We start from the raw sequence: 16,980 nt of genomic DNA, 5'->3' as shown, positions 1-16,980 counted from the left end.
TGGTAACCAAGCTTGGCGTCGTCAAAGAGTCGGTGGTGGTCTGACCAGAGGCATACCTGATCTTCATTCTGCTGCAGTAAGGGGGATACTAATTGTCCCTGATAACACAGCAGGTACAACATGTGCAAGATATTGTCCCTGTGTCACGTTTGTTGATCCATTTCTGTTCCCGAAACTCAATGATCTCGAAGTGTGTTTGTTCTCTAAAGACATCCAGAAACTGACCTATAGCGGTAGAAATGTTTCACACGCCACTGTTTACAGCAGCGAAACACTACCGAACATGTGCAGCAATATGTCGATACACCTATCCAGCTTCCACGCAGGCCCACAAATGGCTGAATCTATTCGACAGGGGTACGTATTCCTCAATGTGGCATGGTTGCAATCTAGAGCTGATGTTGCATACACTGCTGACCTCTGACTCTACACAGATGTTACCTGCAGATTCCAAACAAACGATGCACAGAGAAGTTTCCCAAGCGCTAACTGATGGTCGTTGACCAAAACAAATGAATCAGCAATACCATAACCTCTCGGTATGCACTAGACACGGTCCTTGAAGAAGCTACTTTTCTGAGAGCCTATGGTGGTTTTTAAAGTGGATTCGTAATTTATATGTCTTTCAGTGTTCGGAGAGCTAATGCCGTCAGGCTTAGGTAAAACTTGACTAACGAAGGAGTAGTGAGGCATGCAAGCGTTCTGTTATCACTGGTGGGGTGTAGCGTCGCTGGACCAACGAGGCGCTGGATTCGATGAGATCGGCATCCCCGTAGGCTAGATGCCGCTTAGTAGGTAGGGACGAGCGATCTTTAAAACACGAAGCCATCCTGTGGACGCAGCGTGGATGAAGACAGCTCTTAGGAGCAGTGCCCGTGCAAACTGAGGCAGCAGCAACAGAGTTTGCCCGTACGGGTAGCTTCAAGGACACAGCTTGAACCATAACCCACCAATGTAGCAGACTGTCAGTGGAAAATAGCACACTGGTTAGAGGACGCTAAGTCATCGCATCAGACTTAGTGCAGATTGAAGGCCCACAGCTAGGAGAGGTCACGTTTGGTGGTGGGAGCTTGCTGACTTATGTCTGCTCGAAGACATCCCCTTGAAGCTGTCGGCTGTCAGACTACATAAACCTGTCTAGAAATGAGCAGTATTTATACGAGCCTGGCTCACCACTGTTTAGCCACAGCACGGCGTCTCATCATGTAACAAACAGCTGTGGCTCGGTACAGTAGAAATCAGGTGACCAGCGTCTAAGCCTTTCAACTGTGTCAGTGTTATTACGACTCTGGTCTCTCGTCTGTGCTGGGATGTGCAGTTACAGCCCCTACGCCATGGATCAGAAAGTTGCTCCTGATGTAACCGTGTCTGACTGGCCCCACCCAGTCTGACCCATTTCCATGAGTCTATTGCATAAACAGTGGCAGCGCCTTCATTTGATTGAACTATTCCACGCAAAGCAGCTTAGCCTCAATGGAATATTGTTACCACATTCTGTCGAGCACTGACTAAAATTGGAACTGATTACAGAAACTTAAATGTCACAATATTTTCCTTTTTAAAAAACAGTTTTCTTGCTATGCCCAGCCTGCATTTTACATCCTTTCTGCTTGGACAACCATTAGTTATTTTACTTTCCAAATAACAGTAGCCCTTACTAATCTACTGATCTTAGTGTCTCACTCTATAATCTATTTCTGTCACAATCGCCTGATTTCAGTGGGCTAAACTCCATTAGCCATATTTCAATTTTTTCGATATTTGTGTTACATCTTGCCAAGACTCTATCCACTCCGTTCAACTGATCTCCAAAGCTTTTTTCTTTCTCTGACAGAAGTAATGTCTCCAGTTAATCTTACAGTTTCTATTCATTTGCCGTGAACTTTAATTTTCCTCCTAAATTTCTCATTGCTTTTCTTTTCTACTTGACCTTTTCACAGCTGACATACTATAGCCCCATCTAACTCAGTTTTTAGTACTCCATATCACATCGTCTACTTCGCCATTTGTAACTACAGTCGGTCATCTGTACAAGTTGTAGATTCTCTTTTCCTGTGTGTAGTTTATACCCAGTAAATTCTATTTCGATGAATAAATTCTAGTCAACTCTGCCAAGATCTTTTCTAAATCTATTGATGCTGGTTTCTTTTCAAAATATTCATTCAGGACCCTGCCTTCTCCTAGAGTTGACCACCTGCTATCTTAATTACTTCACTTTCTAAGCAAATCATACAGCTTTTATTCTGTGTCTTTCAGTTCTTTATGAGTTTTTTTGAGCTGTAGCATTCCTATGATTTGCAAACTGATTTGCTCAGCCTGTTTTGGGTTAAGCGACAGCTGAAATACGAATTTCTACTTAACTTTCAATTTTTCACTTAACTAAATGCTAATAAATGTGTAATGGATAGGCCGCATCCGAAAACCAACTCTGCACTTCGTGAATATAAGTATGACAACTCAGATTGAAACGGAGAAACAATGATACGACAATAAACACACTTCTGGAAAAAATATTCTCAATGAGACTTTGCTATCATGTAGCTCCCTTATTGAGCCACTATCTTAAATTTCTTCTTTTTAGTAACTAACAGCACACATCCATAAGGATTATATAAGATTTCTCACATCAAAGTGGTTTTGGTTGCTGTCATCAAAAAGGTACCAAATGTTGAACTCTAGCACGATATAGTACTGATAGAAACTCCTTCTGTCACAGGTTCCGGTTGATTTACTGTAGCCTTTTTCGATGCGATGAGTTCACATGAAGTAAGGGATTTGAATTAGCAAGTATTACTTCAGCAAGATACCTCGCAAGCAATATGTCACGAAGTTTGTTATGAAAGCCTTTTATTTAACTTCAGTGTTACACCTCATCCTTTCCTGTATAATGAGACTCTGTCAACGGATTACTAAGAGTTGAGATTAGCTGCAAGTACCTTCGCGATAGGAGATGCATTAGATGTAGAAATTGTCATTGCATTAACGTGGAGCTCAGTCCACGATACAGTAAAAAGTCTATAACGGAAGAGCAATGTTTCTTGTCTCCACAAGTTCTTAGGGAAACTAGATGCTAAATTGTGCAGTATTACCCATTCCCGCAATATCCCTGCAGTCAACATTGATGTCTCGGCGGTCCCATCGTGAGAGCCACTATCGAATTTTAGCTTTTTGAGTTCACTGTCGTGCTGATACTCGTTTTTGGGCGAAACCTTTGAATTTTCTACACACTACGTTGCATTTTCGAACATGTATGAGAAAAGAAAATCAGAGATGCACATGACATTTACATTCACTCTATTCCCCAACACACGTTACTATGAGCTTTATGCTCAAAATGTCTGACTCTAAGTTGTAATATCAAATTATGACCATACCTTTCAAATTTTTCAGCTAAGCTCTATGCGCAGTGAAAAAGTACTCTTCAGCTGTTGCATGAACTTCCACATTATCCAAGTATGCTGTAAATAGTATGTTGTAAATATATGTGGTATCCCCTGCCTTGATTTGCTCGTTGAAGTTGCTTTATGAAACCCACCGCAGCTATTTTTAATTAGCGATAAAATCATTTAGAGTTGTGTATAACTCGACACAATATGTATTTACTGTTTCTCTCTTATTCCTGATACTTCTTTATGTGTTACATGGTAGTCTGTCTCTGTTAATTTAACGTGATTTTTAGGTCGAGTATTTCATTTTTGCCTGTAGACGTCAATATTCGATATTCGTTGCCTTCGCCGTTTCAGACGCTGTCATTTTCTTTAAGTCAGTCATCCCTTGTCTGGCGAGCTTAGGATGTTTAATTTACCCTGAAGTAAAAGTAATATCCGTGATTAGTGCTGTTGAGGCTTTCGCGTTATCCATACAACTTTTTTCTCCCTTTCCGTAGTTATCACGTAATTTCTTCTATATTTTATGTGTAGATCGTCTTTCATTTTGTCCTGCCAGGAGCTCAAATCCGAAAATTTTGTTTTGTTTTGTTTATTTTGTAGGTCCTCTAATTCACCTCTTCTTTAAAATATAAGGCATTCTTATTCATATAACGCTTGTGGCTTACGCTTATATGGTAGAAATATTTTTATTCAGCCAATATGCGAATTTCCTAAATCTGTCCTTGTGTATGGTGCTGACTTAAATCACTGACACAGACATTCGAATCTCACAATTCCCCTTAACATTTAAAAACTATGTAATGAGACAGAAGGGTCGATCAAAAAGTTTTTGCTGGAAGGAGTTCAGTTTGGGATCGACCTGCCAATTAGGTAAAATCGCCGTGAACGTTGAGGCAACCAAATCACCTAAGCACCAGGTTGAAGACAGCCGTTTGATAAGATACCATGTGCTGTTCCGTGAAGAAGTCCACAACGTCCTGCTACACATCTTCGTCCTACAGGAATCGTCGATTATTCAAGACCTTCTTTGGGGGACCAAAGGCGTGATAATCGCATGGTTAGAGATTAGGACCATAGAGCGGATGCCATATGCTTGACGTAACTTCTACATTAAGACGTTTCCAATATGGGGACATGAGTTGCCATGAAACAGCAGCACCTTTTTGCGCACCATTTGACAACGCTGGTCTTCGACAGACAAGTTGCCCCATACATCATATTCATTTTTCGATGGATACCTACCGGTTTCTGTCCTTGAGTAGTCAAGAACTGAGAACCACAACGTTGTTCCTTTTGGGACGCATTTGGTAATAACGTCCCCACGCCTACATGGTGGTGCTTATATACCAGCATCAGAGTCGGGCACAGTTGCATATGCGCTGCAGGAACGTCCACAAACGGAAAATTTTTTATCGCCCCATGTATTTCATTATAATTAATACTTGATTTGTAATAAAAGTACATCTGTCTTTAGAACGCTTAAATTAAATCGTGAAACAAAACAACTGTTGTTTTATTCGCTTGAAATGCATGATGTGTGCGAAAAACATATCTTGATTTTCAAAATAATTATGTGAGAATAATACGGAGATTGCTGAAAAATAAGAGGACAAAAGGTGTTACTGGGGAATAGTCTTAAAGTGTTTCTCTTGTGTAAACTACCTACACGTGCTTCAAGCGATCTCGCAGTTTCATCGGACTCACGAAGAGCAAATTTAATTCGTGGTCGCAAGACGGGCTGGGAGTGTTTCCCCCCAGTCTCCGCCAGCCAGTGTGGTCCTGACACGATTAAAGCTAAAATCAATCTTCCAGACTCTAACTCTAACGCAGTTTATCCGTAATCTGATTACAAACTCGGCTTATGAACGTAAAGGATGCAATTACCAAAGATCTAATTTGCATTATCGGACGCCTTAGGAGCCCAAAGTCTGCCCTGGAGGACGGCTAATCCCAAACTAAAGCACGCAGCCGGCAAACGATTGTGGGCCCTAGCTGCGTCCGGCGCGGTCCTGCCCGTGCATCGTCTCCTCCAAAGGGCTGAACAGTTTCAAGAGCCAGCCGCCGAGGTTAATCACCAGGGGACCACCGACTTTCACGGCAAGAAGTGAAGTACGCATACACCAGATCACACCCTCGTCTTCGTGGTGATAATCATCTCCCTGTTATCTACTTCCTATTAATCGGGGCTCATACTACTGTGTGTGTCATGATACTGTGTCACGTAACTTTAGGGCCAGTTAAGAGGCTGAATATAAATTTTTGCGGGCTGAAGATGTAAGCAGTTTCAATTATTAATCTCGGCTCAAAAACATTGTTATTATTGTTACAGGAAAGTGCCAGAAACTAGACTCCCCAATCCCTCAAAGCGGATGCCTTCGCCTTTTGGCTCTACATTCTCCGAACTGTGATGGAAATATGCGTACGTAGTATTCTAGGCTTGCACCACTCTGTAACGGAGCGCTCACAAGCTTGTTTCACTTGTACCTTATCTGTTCGCCCTTAAATGTTTTGACAGTAGAAAAAGTTTTTGCACTGTGCTAAATATATTTCCTTATTTTTCCTAAATATTGGCAGGTAGAAAACTTATATGTGTTCTTGCATATTATCGTTTAAAGTCAATTTTTATCACTGAACCGTTCCATTCATATGTTTGGTAAAAAAGGTGCCATCATGGTAGCTCAGCGTGTTCGGTCAGAGGGCTGCGTGCTCTCTGTAATAAAAAAAAAACAGAGTTAAGGAATCAACGATCACCTTAAACGCATGTCTTGCGACGTCCTCCCAGACCAAACTCCACGAACTATATCGAAAAAAAAAGAAAAATGTGGTCAGTGCGACAGAATGTCAATCCTAAGGGCCCAGGTAAGATTCCCGGCTCGATCAAATTTTTCCTCCGCTCAGGGATTGGATGTTGTGTTGTCCTAATCATCATCATTTCATCCCCATCGACGCGCATGTCACCGAAGTGGTGTCAGATCGAAAGACTTGCACCCGGCGAACGGTCTACCCGACGGGAGGCCCTAGTCGTACGACATTTACATTTTTTGTTTTAGTTGCTTGAAATGTGCCCATTACTTTTTCGTGTTTAAGATCTTCCAGCATCGGTGCACGCCCTTAACCACTGTAAATTATCTTGCAAATTTCAAGAGTATATAGGGGATTGTTACTCAATTAACTGGAGTCCCTCTAAAATGAGTACAGCTCTTCATGCTGTGTAAGAAGTAAGATGTGATGAAAGAAGGCCAGCCAACAGTTTAACGGTCCAACAACAATATTTACGAGTCTGTCCAACATGAAATGCAGTAAACGTGAAGAATAAGCAGAAAAAGATAAAGGATTACGCACAATTCTGCTTTAACATCTTGAAGAAGAAATGATTTACTATTGCCATGCTGTGCAAGCGTCATTGATTGGGATTACTCCTATTAACTCCTGAAGAATGACTGTGCATTTGGTAAGAAAAAATAACATTGAATGCCCATTCACAGACGAAATAGCTGAAATAAGTTAATTGGACTTTTTCTTGAATGTTACAAAACCAAAGGCTCAGAAAGGAACTCTACATGAGCATCCCCCAACTTCGTTCAACAAAGAAAAGAGAGGTATTCTGTAAGACTCTGTAAAGTGTTACATAACACTTTCTTTGAAATTAGATTATTTCTTCACTGCTTTAATACCTCTCTCTAACTTTGCTTAGAAAATTATTTTTCATAATTTATATTAATTACACTTTCTAAAAGTGAACAGCAAATGCTGCATAGCGTCATATAGGAGGTATTATATGCTTTTAAAACATGATTCTTTTATGATTGTACATTTCTTAATCACAAACAAAAGGGGGATCTTTTTATAGGATCGTTCCTCTATTGTCATTATTGTTATTATTTCTTTCATTACTGCTTCGCTAAGGCCATCTTGGACAATGTTAATTCTTGTTACGTTTGGCAGTGAACATTGTTTCCTTTGGAGCTGAGAATTCCTTCATTCTTTGTGTCTACTGTTACGGAAAAGTCATTAAACTTATAACACAAGGTACCGTATATAGTGACTTCTCTTATACCATGGAGGCAAAGATCTCGGTCGTAGGGCACAGATTCTGTGTCCCAATACACTACATTATATTTCAATTCTAAATGTAATAAACGCATCTGTAAATTTCTCAAACCGGTCATTGTAAAGAAAGTTACTAAAATTCTATATGTTTGGAGTCGTGCATGCGCTGATATTGATTTCTTTGTTTGTGGAATATTTTTGACTTTCGTTACCTACCAACGGTTTATGTGGCGTCTCTTTAGATGGCGCCTTTGCAGCCCTTCGAGCCGGACCTAGGCTCACGCACGTCTCATCCGTGAGTTCTGTCTGCTGGTGGTCGACTGTCTGGGAATGGGTGACTCTGGATCGCGGCATGAGCTTACTAGCCTTGGAGGTCTGCTCGGTACGTTTGGATGGCGGATCTTTTCTTTGAGGTGCCTGCCTATGCCTATTGGTGAGTCGCCACTTCCCTCTCCCAGTGCGGTAGAGGGCCTTACTGTGGACGCAATCTCACTCGTAATGCGAAACATTCGTAAAGCGAAACAATTTATCCCATATATTTTAATGTATAATACGATAATGCGTTCCATGCAAAGGAGTACCTAAAGTTTTATCTTATTCACGCCACATATTCAAAGAAAATTGTACATGCAGTATTACGTACCTTATTATTCAAGATACATAACTAATTCTTTTTTACAGTCATTTGTTTCTTCCGACGTTTCCACACTTAACGAAAATGCGACGCAGTCTTATCGTCAAATAAATTTGTAGCGCACGTAGCCACTGCTTTATTGGGGTGATGTTCAATGTACGATTCCCATGCTTTCAGCATTTCTCTTATGCTTGAAGAACCCCTCTCCACAACTTTCTGCTTTGAAACACACTACTACTTCGTAAACACTTTGGCGGTCATTTCTTGGCTCTGATCTTCCGCGAGCTCGTCGATATCATTATTATCCATTTCTAGTCCGATGCTCTTGGCCAAAGCCTCCATTTGACGACTATAGGCTCCACAGGAACGGACTCAAATGCCTCAGAATCACTATCGACAACGCACTTCGGCCAAAGCTTCTTCCAGGCCGAAGTGACGGTTCTCTTGGTAACCCCTCTCTACGCCTTTTCGATTATCTTGACGCAGGCAACGATGCTGAAGTGATATTTACAAAACACTCTGGGAGTGAGATTAATGACTTCAGTCAACTCAAAGCAATGCTCGAAGCATGCTTTAGCGTAGAGCTTCTTAAAATTAGAAATAGCCTGCTAGTCCATACGCTGGAGTAACTGAGTGGTATTGGGTCGCAGGAATTGGGTCTTGCCGAACTGAAATTCTTCACTGAGAGGGTCTTGTCGGTCTGGAGAATTGTCAGGAGCGTTGACCATAAAAAAATAGTAAATAAAAAAACCCTGCTCTTCTGGGTTTTCACACTTCTTGAAGGGCGGTACAGTTTCTGCATGGAAAAAAAAACCTACTGTTCTGGGCTTTTACACTTCTTGAAGGGTGGCGCAGTTTCTGAATGGCAAACAAGCAGCGGTTTAATTTTCAACTAGCCGCTTGCATTAGCACAGAATATCAGTGTGAGACGGTCTTTCATTGTCTTGTGGCCAGGCAATGTATCCTACTCTGCTGTTATAAAGGTACGCTTCGGCATCTTTTTCCAGAAAAGACCCGTCTCGTCTCGTCGCAATTAAAAACCTGTTGTGGTAGATAACCCTCAGAATCTAAGAGCGTCTTGAAGTTGCTGAAGTAGTTCACTGCTGCTTTGTGGCGGAGACGGCTGCTTCGCCGTGCGTCACAACGCTGTGGATGCTGGTTCTTCTCTTACACTCCTCGAACTTCCCACCGCTTTCTTTAGAAACTTCTTTGACCGCTGATGACCCTAGCGTCTTCCTAATAAGGTTGGCGAAAATCATTCTCGCCTTCTTACATATGACCATCTCTTTAATAGTGTCGCCATGCAATTCTTATCATTTACCCATATGAGGATCAAACTTTCGGAATTGGCCAGAATACGAAACCGTGGTTTATACTCTTCTCACTGACTTTGAAGCAAGTGTCTTTTTAACCTTGTCCTTGTTCTTGAAGATAGTGCAAATAGTTCATGTAAACCGACAGTAAGTGGCGCTAAAACAGCAACGCTCACACCACATTCGCGTTTTTCAATGATTTTACATTTCATTTCTAAGGTCATTTTCTTTCTCTTATGGCTGTCTTCTTGCGGCTGTATCTTAGGGGACATTTCCACGGCGGATATTAAAATTTTCACAAAACAAAACACTGTGTGAGCCCAAGTTTAGAAAAATGTGTGATCACAAGCTTCACTAAGATGGTAGCAGAAAGAGCGCTAAACCCAGTACGTTCAAAATGGTTCAAATGGCTCTGAGCACTATGGGACTTAACTTCTGAGGTCATCAGTCCCCTAGAACTCAGAACTACTTAAACCTAACTAACCTAAGGACATCACACACATCCATGACCGAGGCAGGATTCGAACCTTCGACCCTAGCGGTCTCGCGGTTCCAGATTGTAGCGCCTAGAGCCGCTCGGCCACTCCGGCCGGCAAACCCAGTACGTACTAAAGACATTGTTCATATGCCGCTGCCGACAATGAAAGGTGTTCATATTCTTGAATGTCACAATAAATCGTCCTCACTCATTATGCGGGACATTACTCGTTAATCTAGTCATATTGTTCCAATTTGTTTTCCTTATTGCGCGAATTGGGCGTTATGGGAGGTGCTCGTTAAGCCAGGTTCCACTGTATAGCCTTACTAAGGAGTTCAACTAGGCTTGTTTACTACAGTCTCGGTTGCTAGACGTGGCCATATACACCATCCATAACTCTCCTAAGCCTGTATGTGTGTCCGCTGCTGTTCGTGAACACCCCTGTGATTTTCCTACTTGGTTTCATTCGGTATTACCGTAAGGTGTCCTGGTTTGTACTATTAGCCGTTATTTGGCCGATGTACTTTACGTGGATCAGCATACCGGTAATACCAACGTGTCCGAATTAATCACTGACTCAGTTATAATAGTATAAAAGAGCTTGCATTTTCTCACTTTCTCTTTGAGAGATACTTGCTTTATGTGCATACTGGTGTTTGTATTTTCTAAGTTTAGATATTTTAAATATTTTTCATTGCCAGTAAACTAGGAGCGCTGAAGGTTTGCTTTATGTGCTGTATTGGCGCATGTGTATTTTTAGGTTTAGATATCTTTAAAAGAAATTTTGTTGTTTGGTAACCATCATCTTCACCCCCACTACCGGTGTTCGCACTCCCTGATTTTAGGTTTATTTACTATTTTTGTTGTCAGTTAAGGTTAAAGGACCGAAGCGTGTAGTTGTAATTTACGTAGTTGCATCAATTCTCTGTTCACCACTTGTACTTGTGGGCCAAACGGACTCATGTTGTCCGCCTCATTTCTTCTCTTACGTTCGGAGTCTGTGCGCTTTTTCAGAGAAATGTAATGTAGAAGGTATAAATGACTGAAGTGATTTCATAGATTTTCTGTAGCTATATTGACACTTTGTCACAGGGGTTTGCACGTGCATGGATAAAGTCAAAAGTGTTTTTTAAGACAATCAAGTTCTTCATACGTTCAGTGCAGCGTCTCCCTATCGTTAGCGTGGAGATCCCTGCCAACAGATTCGCACATTGGGCCTGTTACCCTTGCCAGTCACAAAAAGTGTTGCTTAATCAGTGAAGATGAATTTCTCACAAAACCCGTCCTCTCCCATAGGCGTTTCGACTGTGCCGAAAATTCAAAGAGTCATCTTTGCCATCGGGAACCAGCGCTTGTAAGGCTTCCGTAAGATCTTTCAAGCTGTCGGTTGTGGTATATTCACCTCTCTGCTTGCTCTATTCGTTGACTTCTATGGACTACGTAAGAAACTAGCCCGCAGGTCGTCAACGATACCTTCACTCATTGCAGGCCGACCCGTTGATTTCCCCTTGCAGAGGCAGCCTGAAACTTTTAAACTGCGCCTGCATCGCCGAATGGAGTTGGCAGTTGGTGTATCTTTGTTGAACTTCGTTCTGAAGCGTCGTTGCACTTGTTACTGAAGACTGACGTGAATGCATTGCAAGCGAACATACACTTTCTCGGCTCCTGTCACCATGTTGCCCAATTGCTCTGCTGTGCTCTCGTGGAGTGCGACTGCAGCAATATTACAACTTTTTGAGTTTTTGTATATGAGTGTTGAGTTTTGTCACAATATGTCGATTAATGTAGCCAAAGTGAATTTATAAATCGCTTCAACGATCTACAATAATCTTTATATCCTGTATGAATGTTTCAGAACTGGTAGTAAATCGTGCAACCGTTCGAAATGCGGGCGGAACTCAATGCATGGATAATCCCTGCATTTCAGCCCCATTACCCGCTTTGGATTTGTCCTTGATTGCACTTGTGAATAACTACTTTTATTTGTTTATTTGCTAATATTCACGTTCTAATGTTAAAGCATGTGTACTAGTATCTGTTATCTTGCATTTTTTGCTACCTGGAAAGCTTTCTTTGGAGTGTGCGTATTGTGATAGTTGTAGTTACAAAGTAGCCAAAGCTATTGAGACTCAGTAAGTGCCTCTGAGGCGATTTTGTAATGTTATAGAGTTCAAAGAGTTTGTTTAGAACTAAGATTCTCTGTAGTATTATAGAAACTGCAGATTAAATTCGGCCTCTGTGATGAATATACATGTTCAAAGAATTATTTTCTTTGTGATAAGTACTTTACCGCTCCCAAATCATAGCTCCCTACCATTTCAGTTTTATTTTCGATCTGAAACACTTTCATCTTCGGTAATAAGACGAAAGTCTTTTGGGGACAGTAAACACGAGTCTGTTAAAAAACAATATGAATAACCAAATATACTTCGTATGTTTGGATCAAATGCAGCCAGTGATTAAAAAGTAGTGTGTCAAACTCTGGTCGGATATAAGTCAAGAACACGATTGTTTCTATTTAACCACAAGAGGTTTCAGACAAACAAATCCTATTCCATGTAGCATGCGAAGAAACCAGACAAACAAAATCAGTATATGGTGGTTTAGAATTAAATACAATGATAGCATGTGTAGCGTTCATCTCTAAAAACTAGTCCAGTGTAAGTAATACATTGAAAGAAGCTAGCATACGAAAATAGTGGTGACAAGCCTTCTGTTTCTGTCGCAAACGCATGATGCACCAAATGTACGACATTAAACTGCAAATTGTTTTGCAAACGAAGACGTAAAAAACATCTCAATGTCAAAAACGTCATTATTCATTAGAGAGATATAAATTACTCCAAAAATATATGTATGGTTTTAACTCACGATTCTTGTAAATGTAAAGTGAGCTCATAAACATTTCAGGGCTCTGTAGCCTTTGCTAACATACAGGGGCATCGAGACCATTACACATTCTGGTTGTAAATGATAAGCATGCACTTGAATACCACCACGTCCATCCAAAGCTGTGATTATTGTTAAAAATGTTGATTGTTGTTGAAGTCGTGTGCAGCTTCTAATGCAATATAATTGTTGTACATCGATCAAGAGCACATCAATAGCTACATGATCCATAGAATCGCCATAACAAAAGTTACAACTTTCTTTGTATCCTAATGAGTCTCTATTTAGAGCATAAGGCACTAGATAAAACATAATGAAGCTTAAAACCTATACATGCTTCCTGACTTTATTTGAAGAGACTAAAACACGTTCTGAATTATACATGAAGAGAACAACGTACGTAGACACTGATGAGAGAAACCATTATGACCATCTGTTTAATAACTCGTTTGTCTGTCTTTGGAACGGATTACATGACTGATTCCGCGTATCAGGGATACGACAGTTTGTTGGTAAATTCGTAGAGGTATGTGGCATTAAATGTCTACGCTCAGGTCACGTAATTTACATAATTAACCGGCCGCTGATATGTGTACTCGGTGATGGTGCCGATAGCAACCCGGATCGGTTTAATAGAATTTAAATCAAACAAATTTGGTGGCCGAGATATCAACGTGCGTTCACTGTGATGCTCCTCAAACCACTGTATCACGGTTTTGCACCCGGAACACGGACACTTATACTGCTGAAAGATGACATCGCCGTCGGAGAAGACATCAAGCATGAAGGGGAGCAGACAGTTCGCAGCTGTCAGCGTCTCTTCGATTAGTACCATGGGTCTCATGCAAACGCAGGAGAATGTCTCCCATAGCACAATAATGCTGGGGACCAGCCTGCGTCCTTGGACCTCTGCACGTTTCGAGCTGCCGTTCACCTCGATGAACGCGTCTCTGGAGACGACTATCGATCTAGTGTAGCAAAAATATGATTCACCCGCAGAGCCGACACGTTTCCATTGATGGAAGGTCGAATCCCAATGGTGCCGTGCGCACTGCTCCCGTAATTGAAGATGTCGTTGAGTCAACATGGGAATACTTAGGGATGGTCTGCTACGGAGCTCCATATTCAGCAATGTATTATGAATGGTTCACTCCGAAACACTTGTGCGCACACCAACATTGTGTTCTCTCGGTAGAAATGCTACAGGTCATTATCAATCCTGCTTTACGGATCAGACAAACCTCCGGACCCCAAATTCTAATCCTGCCTCTGGCAGGGATGTGTGTGACGTCTTTAGGTTACTTAGATTTAAGTTGTTCTGAGTCTAGGGGACTGATGACCTCAGATGTTAAGTCCCATAGTGCTTGGAGCCATTTTGAACATGCAACCATTTCGCGTCTAGTGGTAGTTTCATTATTGTTCTACATTTTTTCGTACATGCTCACAATAATAGCACATGGATATTCTACATCTACATCTACATCTATACTCCGCGAGCCACCTTACGGTGTGTGGCGGAGGGTACTTATTGTACCACTATCTGATCCCCCCTTCCCTGTTCCATTCACGAATTGTGCGTGGGAAGAACGACTGCTTGTAAGTCTCCGTATTTGCTCTAATTTCTCGGATTTTTTCGTTGTGATCATTACGCGAGATATATGTGGGCGGTAGTAATATGTTGCCCATCTCTTCCCGGAATGTGCTCTCTCGTAATTTCGATAATAAACCTCTCCGTATTGCGTAACGCCTTTCTTGAAGTGTCCGCCACTGGAGCTTGTTCAGCATCTCCGTAACGCTCTCGCGCTGACTAAATGTCCCCATGACGAATCGCGCTGCATTTCGCTGGATCATGTCTATCTCTTCTATTAATCCAACCTGGTAAGGGTCCCATACTGATGAGCAATACTCAAGAATCGGACGAACAAGCGTTTTGTGAGCTACTTCTTTCGTCGATGAGTCACATTTTCTTAGAATTCTTCCTATGAATCTCAACCTGGCGCCTGCTTTTCCCACTATTTGTTTTATGTGATCATTCCACTTCAGATCGCTCCGGATAGTAACTCCTAAGTATTTTACGGTCGTTACCGCTTCCAATGATTTACCACCTATGGCATAATCGTACTGGAATGGATTTCTGCCCCTATGTATGCGCATTATATTACATTTATCTACGTTTAGGGAAAGCTGCCAGCTGTCGCACCATGCATTAATCCTCTGCAGGTCTTCCTGGAGTACGTACGAGTCTTCTGATGTTGCTACTTTCTTGTAGACAACCGTGTCATCTGCAAATAGCCTCACGGAGCTACCGATGTTGTCAACTAAGTCATTTATGTATATTGTAAACAATAAAGGTCCTATCACGCTTCCTTGCGGTACTCCCGAAATTACCTCTACATCTGCAGATTTTGAACCGTTAAGAATGACATGTTGTGTTCTTTCTTCTAGGAAATCCTGAATCCAATCACAAACCTGGTCCGATATTCCGTAAGCTCGTATTTTTTTTACTAAACGTATGTGCGGAACCGTATCAAATGCCTTCCTGAAGTCCAGGAATACGGCATCAATCTGCTCGCCAGTGTCTACGGCACTGTGAATTTCTTGGGCAAATAGGGCGAGCTGAGTTTCACATGATCTCTGTTTGCGGAATCCATGTTGGTTATGATGAAAGAGATTTGTATTATCTAAGAACGTCATAATACGAGAACACAAAACATGTTCCATTATTCTACAACAGATTGACGTAAGCGAAATAGGCCTATAATTATTCGCATCTGATTTATGACCCTTCTTGAAAATGGGAACGACCTGCGCTTTCTTCCAGTCGCTAGGTACTTTACGTTCTTCCAGCGATCTACGATAAATTGCTGATAGAAAGGGGGCAAGTTCTTTAGCATAATCACTGTAGAATCTTAAGGGTATCTCGTCTGGTCCGGATGCTTTTCCGCTACTAAGTGATAGCAGTTGTTTTTCAATTCCGATATCGTTTATTTCAATATTTTCCATTTTGGCGTCCGTGCGACGGCTGAAGTCAGGGACCGTGTTACGATTTTCCGCAGTGAAACAGTTTCGGAACACTGAATTCAGTATTTCTGCCTTTCTTCGGTCGTCCTCTGTTTCGGTGCCATCGTGGTCAACGAGTGACTGAATAGGGGATTTAGATCCGCTTTCCGAATTTACATATGACCAAAACTTTTTAGGGTTCTTGTTTAGATTGTTTGCCAATGTTTTATGTTCGAATTCGTTGAATGCTTCTCTCATTGCTCTCTTTACGCTCTTTTTCGCTTCGTTCAGCTTTTTCTTATCAGCTATGATTCGACTACGCTTAAACCTATGATGAAGCTTTCTTTGTTTCCGTAGTACCTTTCGTACATGATTGTTATACCACGGTGGATCTTTCCCCTCGCTTTGGACCTTAGTCGGTACGAACTTATCTAAGGCGTACTGGACGATGTTTCTGAATTTTTTCCATTTTTGTTCCACATCCTCTTCCTCAGAAATGAACGTTTGATGGTGGTCACTCAGATATTCTGCGATTTGTGCCCTATCACTCTTGTTAAGCAAATATATTTTCCTTCCTTTCTTGGCATTTCTTATTACACTTGTAGTCATTGATGCAACCACTGACTTATGATCACTGATACCCTCTTCTACATTCACGGAGTCGAAAAGTTCCGGTCTATTTGTTGCTATGAGGTCTAAAACGTTAGCTTCACGAGTTGGTTCTCTAACTATCTGCTCGAAGTAATTCTCGGACAAGGCAGGATAATGTCACAAGAGTCTCTGTCCCTGGCTCCAGTTCTGATTGTGTGACCATCCCATTCTATACCTGGTAGATTGAAGTCTCCCCCTATTACAATAGTATGATCACGAAACTTCTTCACGACGTTCTGCAGGTTCTCTCTGAGGCGCTCAACTACTACGGTTGCTGATGCAGGTGGTCTATAGAAGCATCCGACTATCATATCTGACCCACCTTTGATACTTAACTTAACCCAGATTATTTCACATTCGCATTCGCTAATAACTTCACTGGATATTATTGAATTCTTTACTGCTATAAATACTCCTCCACCATTGGCGTTTATCCTATCCTTGCGGTATATATTCCATTCTGTGTCTAGGATTTCGTTACTGTTCACTTCTGGTTTTAACCAACTTTCCGTCCCTAATACTATATGCGCACTATTTCCTTCAATAAGAGATACTAATTCAGGAACCTTGCCCTGG

The sequence above is a fragment of the Schistocerca piceifrons genome, chromosome 5 (genome assembly GCF_021461385.2).
Source record: "Schistocerca piceifrons isolate TAMUIC-IGC-003096 chromosome 5, iqSchPice1.1, whole genome shotgun sequence".
Lineage (NCBI taxonomy): Eukaryota > Metazoa > Arthropoda > Insecta > Orthoptera > Acrididae > Schistocerca > Schistocerca piceifrons.
Note: the sequence above shows the minus strand (reverse complement) of the source record.